Source organism: Myxocyprinus asiaticus, chromosome 33, assembly GCF_019703515.2.
Source record: "Myxocyprinus asiaticus isolate MX2 ecotype Aquarium Trade chromosome 33, UBuf_Myxa_2, whole genome shotgun sequence".
In the NCBI taxonomy this organism is placed as follows: Eukaryota; Metazoa; Chordata; class Actinopteri; order Cypriniformes; family Catostomidae; genus Myxocyprinus; species Myxocyprinus asiaticus.
Genome location: NC_059376.1, coordinates 37,235,235 through 37,243,584, shown reverse-complemented (window position 1 = coordinate 37,243,584; position 8,350 = coordinate 37,235,235).

The following is an 8,350-nucleotide window of genomic DNA, read 5'->3' as shown; positions in this document are numbered from 1 at the left end:
CCCTTCTCCCCACTTTACCGCCAGTCCCAGATAACATCATTGACTGAGGCCAGTGATTAATCCCCTAGCAAAGCAGGTAGAACTTGTCAAATCACATCTTTAATTTGTTTCTAATCACTGGCTCAACTGTCAAATGGAAACGAAGACTCGTAAAAAGGATGAATGTTTTCCTTGTAATGGATACTAGGGTACCAGTGCAGATTTCACTGCTGCCTACACACTGAGCAGGGGATATCTGTAGAAGTTCACTTCAATTTACAAAATGTGTTCAAAGGAATGCTCTGCTCTTACTTTTAGGTGGGCCTCAATAAAAATTGATAGGTCAAGTTTTTGCCCAATTGTTCTTTTTTTTTTTTTTTTTTTTACCAAATGTTCATGACATCATAAACTACATCATATACACTAACCCCTAGACCTAACCCAAGAAAATTAAGTACACCTAAACATGCCTGAATTGCATTAGATAATAAAATATCAAACCAAGAGGCATCTGCAAACAAATGATGCTAGAGTTTATACGGAATTAAATTTACCCTTCTGAGACTTTTTTGCAATGGCTTTTAACCAAGGTCGTCCCAAGGTGATTTTTAGTAGATGTAGACAGCCCCCCTCAAGTTAACCAGCCCACTTCGTGTGAAGTAATATACTGATGTACACTTGTTCCCAACTTTAACCCCAAATCAACACTTAAAAAAATATAAAATTATATTTTGCATAAAGAAAATGAAGCCTACATTTAGGAGCATTAAGAGTTTTTGCATTGTGACATTATTTTAAGGACACTTAAGCACATCTTACCCCTCAATTGTCATTACTGCAATGAGTCCGGACATTTTACTTTTACAATGATTCTTCATAACACAATGTATTATAGTAAAAAAGATGCTGTTGTACAATGACATAGCACACAATGAATTAAAACCAGTGAAAATGAAAAGCAGTGCCATGTGAGTACTACTATGATGTATAAATACCATTTAAAACAAATATATAATTTTATCATGTTTTGGTAAAGAGAATTTCATAATGATCTTAAAACAGGCTTCAGTTTCTAAATGCAAAATACTGTATCATTTATTTGTTTCCTTTTATTAGATTAAAATAGGTCCAGAACATTTTTTGACAGGTTTTGTGAGAATCACCCCATATACACCTACGATTCGCAATCTCAATCTATCCCCACTTAAATGGATAGTTCACCCAAAACTGAACGTTCTCTCATAAATTACTCACCCTCATGTCATCCTAGATGTGTATGACTTTCTTTCTTCAGCAGAACACAAACAAAGATTTTCAGAAGAATATTTCAGATCTGTAGGTCCTGTAGATCACAATGCAAGTGAATGGTGATCAGACCTTTGTAGCTCAAAAAATCACATAATGGAAACATAGAAGTAATTCATAAGACTCCAGTGGTTAAATCCATATCTTCAGAAGTGATATAATAGGTGTGGGTGAGAAACAGATCAAAATTTAAGTCATTTTTTTATTCTAAATCTCCACTTTCACTTTTACATCTGATTTTTGGAGCTGCAAAGGTCTGATCACCATTCACTTGCATTGTATGGACCTACAGAGTTGAGATATTTTTCTAAAAATCTTTGTTTGTGTTCTGCTGAAAAAAGAAAGTCATACACATCTGGGATGGCATGAGGGTGAGTAAATGATGAGAGAATTTTCAGTTTTGGGTAAAATATCCCTATAAGATACCCTGTAAAGTCTAATTTGCAGGGCATCATCGGCCAATTGGTACGTATTTTCCTTTTTTTTCCCCAGCATGTTTTACTTTTGAACTCACTTTGTCCTACATTACATTTAAATAGTCAAAAACTGAGTATCTGGAATTCAAATCAAGCAGTTTAATTTTCTAGACAGATGCATGAACTATTGATCTCAATACAAGAGGGATTGTACAAATGAAGATAATTAATGTTTTGTTTATTTGTTCAAACCCTTCTATTTGACTGAAATTCCTCGTAGACACAGCCAGTCATTTTCAATGTTCTGTTTTGACAACAGGAGACGAAAAATGTCTAAATTTGCACTAATATGAAATCTCATGCGCTTTAAATTATTCATTAGTTGAGAGGAAAAACTAACCTGACACACTTCCTCTGCTCTCAGAACTCTCTTTAGAGAGAAATTGGGGTAAACTGGGTTGAGAGACTAAAAAGACAGAGATTTGAAATAGTTTGAGGAAAAAAACGTACTACTTCAATGTGGCTTATTATTTGGTTAATATACAGCAATGGTCGAGGGTTTTAGAGCAAAAATGTATCCTATCCTCTACAGTTCTCATACTTGTCATACTCTGTTAAATGCAGCCTGAGTGATTTTAAATGGTTTAAAATGTACATCGAATGTATTATTAAGATTTGCGCATGCATTGTTGTAATACGTTAATCAGAATTTCCAAGAAACATGGTACAAAAACCTAAATGTATTCATTTTATATGATTTTGGTGTTGTGTTCAGGTTCAAATGTGTATTTTAGCTGGCGTTTACAACACCACCCAGATCTTTTAATAAATAAAACCCCTCGAGCAATGAGTACATATTAGAGTGACGCTAGTGACATTTAGATCCAGTGTGATTATTCCGAGAGGATAAAGAGTCAAAGCCCCCCCACAACCGTTAGTTCAGGAAGGAAGAGCCCACCACAACGCAGTCTGCTGCTAATGAGCCAATTATCTCTGCACTGCAACACAGGAAGTCGTGGTCATAAAAGAGTTACTTTTTTATTCATCATTTTTGACAAGAGCCTGTCAACGCACTATAAATGTTAGACGCATGGGGAACGGCTTAATAAATAAGCCAGCCCTTTAGTGCTTTTATGTTACTTGTCAACTTAAAAATATATTAAAAATGTTATAAATTATATACATATATTTATATTTACCTAAAATGACTGTGTAGATGACAAACTTACTGAAACTTGTATTTAGGTTCACCAACTAAAAGATGCTAAATATAGTGAAGTTGGATCATGACACAAACACTCACATAAAGTATGATGGGGTCCAAATTCTGAAACCATAGTAAAAAATATATATATTTAAAAATAAATGTAACCTACACCAATATGTTTCATTAAACAGTAAATTATAATTTGAGTAAATATTTTGATTGAAAAATGTATATGAATTCCAGAATTTCTTAGTATTTGTTATGTTTACCTTTTGCTTTAATGACAAAATGAAATCGAGCTGGCATGGACTCATGGAAGATTGTGCAAAACATGATAAACCATGTTATCGAGCATGATCTGAGAATGTTCCAAAGAGCATTTTGTGTGCTTTAATGTAAGCAAGGACATCTGACCTTTTGTACAAAGGTCACTTGAGGTGACATGGTCAATGTCACCAATGTGCTTTTTCTATTAGTGACCTAGAAATAGTGCAGAATATTAAATATTTCTTATTGAATTTACATAATAACATTTCTTTATTATTACTACTGTATTTTTTCTCAAAATCTAAAACTTTCTGTTTTCCAGATTCAAATTTGAATTTTAATCCCGTATTTTTAATCTGGTCTCACCACTTTTGGACCCCACTGTAACTGCAATGACAATATATGTGACAAACTTTTAAATCTTGTAGTTTTTCCATGGGCTTTCCAAATATAAGTTGCAAAATGTAGTATAGTAAGGTTTAATCACGCTACAAAAACCTCACATAAAGTATATTTATGTAAAAAAATATATATTCTCACCAGTTTGTGATGATGGCTTGTGCAAAACCTAAACTAATGATGCTGCCCACATTATAAATGTATAGCAGCGCCATCTAGTGGCCAATCTATTTAAATAAATAAGCTTTCATTTCTGGGCTAGTGCTTAAAGCCTGTAAGAATTTATTTGTCTTTCACAGTTATAAGCTTCCCATAATTGAGTGGTTCAATATACATAAAAAGGGTTGAGAGATTTATATGTACCTGGGGAAAAAAAAAATCCAAGAAATACTGCCCCCAGATTCACCACTGCATTTTTTCTGATGGTTCACTATTACAATCACCATGAGAACTTGGCACTTTCCTTGCAACCAGTCTGAATGGACCACCCAGGAGTGCACATGATATTTAGATGCAATTACAAACACAAATGTTTAGGTGTGGCTCAAGTGTCCATATACTTTTTATATGGCCACTGCAGACTTGCACATCATAGGGATAACTGCAAAACAAGATTGTGCGGTTTGCAATTATGTAGGTTATATAATGTTCAGTAAACGTTACATGTTACTTTTCTGTTCTTTTTTCTTAATGTTATAGATATTAGATAATTTAGTGATTGTATAAGACATAAACTAAAAGTAGATTTGTTGTCCAACTATATCTAAAATACCTTACATAACTTCACAGCTATGCACTGTTAACTCCATTTGAGTTTTGATTTTGTAACATTATGTGGGTGACTGTTCAAATAGGGTAACTCTTCTGTCTCCTAGAGTGATTCTACAGAAGTGCATGTTTTAAAAATGAAGATGTTTTGATGTCTGCCCATGCCAATAATTAGCATTTTCTTTTAGACAAATATGGCTTTGCATAATATAACCCCTATAACCTTTTATTATTATTATTATTATTATTATTATTATTTTCTCTCTTTCCTTTTGTTATTAATTTGTATTGTTAAGTACAAGTTGTTGTGAGGTCAGTCTGTGATGACATATGTTTTCATAGATATTTGCCTTTTTGTTGTATTGGGATTACATTTAATTATATATATATATATATATATATATATATATATATATATATATATATATATATATATATATATATATATATTCAGTTAATTTGGTACTCAATACTGCTGTCAGAACCATCACGCCAAGCATTTTAGAGAACAATTTATATTTAAAACGTTTTAGGTCGTTATGGAAATCAGCAGTAACACAGGGATGCAGAGTAAGTATGGCATCATTTTTATATCACCAGAACTTGAATTTGAAAAAGCCTCCAAATTCATGATCTTGAAAAAAGTGTAATTTGATGTTATCAAAAAATGTTGCTGTTAATTTTAAATATTCTAAAATATTTTGCGTGAATTCACCTAAAAAAAAATCCAGTTTGTGAAATTCAAGTTTTTATTATTCAAGTGGTGGATTTCAGGTCGTGAAATTCAGGTCTCAATATTCAGGTTGTTGAATAGGGGTTCAATTCAGGTGGCAAAATTCCAAGATGACATCTGGGAATGCTAAAGAGCAAACGAGTGTTGATGTAATCCATCTCTCTCTTGGACAATGGCATGTAAATAGCTCAAAAGTAATTGTAAATGAATGAATGAATACAGTATATGTAACGTCTTTCCTTTGCTTCTTGGCCATTCACATTGAACAAATCTGCTGAAAAGGCAATTAAAATTATTCACATGCATGCATACCACAGTCCAGAAAACACGATCCCCAGTTGTTCCATAACACCGGCCAATCTCAGCGGTACATCACCGTAAACATCTCTCATTCAGAAGTTTCCAGTGTTTTTGTGTTGTTTTGTGGTCTGATTAATTACAAAACGTCTGTGATGATCACGTCTATATATGAATGTAAGAGCTGCTTTTAACTCATGAAGAATACACAAAAGGCGAAAGCATCCGAGGCATATTTTTATGATTTATGTTTACATTGTAGTGAATAAAGTGTAGTGTGAATAAAGTATGTGCTTCATAACCTTATGTGTTGTTTACTGACCAACATTAGTATATACACATAAAAAAAAATATACTGTAATTTATATTATAGTGTTTTTTTTATTATTATGATTATTATAATGTGTTTCAATCATGACATACTGTAGTCTGGGTGTTATGAACTTAACATTGTCCTATGTGCAGTTTAATTGTATGCGACTCCATTGTGTTATATAATGTATTTTGGCCTATATACAGGTATATATATATATATATATATATATATATATATATATATATATATATATATATATATATATATATACTGATATATATATATATATCAGTTTTCTGTGCATGTGTCAAATACAGTATATATATATATATATATATATATATATATATATATATATATATATATATATATATATATATACTGTATTTGACACATGCACAGAAAACTGACATGTCTAAAAGCAGAAACCAATAAGTGTTATATCTCTGTTCTCCCCTTCATCGCTGCTTGACTTGGGTGAAATGAAGCCGTGTTACTTGAAAGATAAAACTTTAATAAAAGAAAAATAAAATGTTGGCTCTGGTCAGTTAACAGCAGTATCACTTTTCAAGATTTATAAATAGAAACAAAAATTGTGCTGGCTTTTGTCGCATCCCACAGCACAGCACACTGAAAGTAAATTTAATTTTGTTCACAAAGGCGCCGTGGTCATATAGTGATGTTATGTCACATGAAACAATATGCTCATACATTAACGTGAATTTTTTTTTGTTGTTTTTTTTGGTATATGTACGAATTGAGTGCCTTATAAAGGAAATTAATATAATAATACCTGATTAATAATAGCTAAAGAAAATTACAAAGAATACTTTATAGGCCTCTGTATTATTATTATGTTTTGTGATTGTTAATACATTAAAGAAAATGTGAGGAACAAAAAGACTGACATTTAAGGTTAAATGACTCATGTAATGATCACTTTTTTTATTTTGATCTTTCACGCATGCATTACATGCAAGACAAAAGAATCTATAATGGAATACTGCTGTCTGATTTTAGTAAGGGGTACAATGCTAATGCACTTATTACAGAACACTTCTCTAAAGTAAATAGATGGAGCCCAGATTTGTATTATCATGAAGGTAATGTGGTCTGCCAGAAAATAAACAGAATAAATAAGACACTGACAAATCATCTGTAGTCTACATATGTAATAAATGTGATGTATAAATATGAGGTTAGACTATTCAGCATTTTGATAAAAAAAAAAATATTACAAAGCAAGATGGCATGCCAACTCAGGTAAGCCAGACTTGTAAACAATTAGGAACAGAATGTGTGTTGTGCATTCAAAGTTCACTATAGTTTCATTCTGCACTAGTACAAATGTGCAAGAGAAAGTGAAATATAATTTTATCAAACAACCAAGACATGCAACACACACTTACAAACCAGGTAAAGGTGGCTGTTGTTTCAGTCAGCCATAGGTCTGTATTATTTCATTTATTTACAGTATCAACAAGAGGCATATCTACCCTTGGATGTAATGATTAAACACACTGTTGCTCTCTGAAGGTGGAGAAATGTATTTATAATATATATCCATATTGTCATATATATATATATATATATATATATATATATATATATATATATATATATATATATATATATGTTGTTATAAAAAAATTTATATCACAACTATTTAACAGACTTACAGAAATATATATATTTTTTAGATTTATTATTTAATACTTCTCTACAACTATTTTTATTATTATTATTATTATTATTATTATTTTTTTTTTTTTTTTTTTTTTTTTGCAGATATATCGTTAAAATTAGGTAGTTTGATCATTTGTTTCCACTGGTAAATGTCCTTTGCCCATATGATTATGAAATAAGGTTCTTGATGAAACTGTTAGGTGAAGGATCCAATTTACTGATTCAATTTCGTCAAAATACATTAATGAAACATAATAATAAGCATCACTAAAGTATACCTTTTTGTGTTTTCACAATGTTTTTGTCACGTGTTTCAAATTACGTTTGAGCTGTTTCCATGCCATTGTCCAAGAGAGAGATGGATTACATCAACACTCGTTTGCTCTTCTTTGCATTCCAGAATGTCATCTTGGATAGGGTTCAAAACAGTGTTACTATGAATGCAAACTTTAATACAGTGAAAGTGACACTCTAGTAGCATAACATAAATATATATAAATAAATAAAAATATCCAACATTCTTTTGAATGCCCATGTACTAAAATAAAATATTTGATACCATGAGTATCTTCATTTACTATTACTATTATTTTGAATGGCCATGGAAAATGAAGCAATGTGATAACAATTTTACCTGGTCGCAAAAAGTAGCCTGTTAATTTACCTGATGAACTTTCACCTTTTGCTGACCCTTTATGCTTTGCAGAGCTAATGTGTGCTTCTAAATTACTTGCACCTTTATTAGCAACTGACACATAAGTGCCAGCTTTACATGTCATACATTCTGCTTCCCACGGATCTCAACCTGGACGAAAGCATGGGAATTTTTTGTGCAAATCTTCTGTAAATTTGCACTTTCGTTTGGGCATTGTTTCCACTCAGCTGTCATTTGCTGCTACTGTCAAGCAACTGTTTGATGCCGAACACAACAGCGCTTTGCGTGTTTGCGGAGAGATTGACAGGCAGGAATTTGGCCA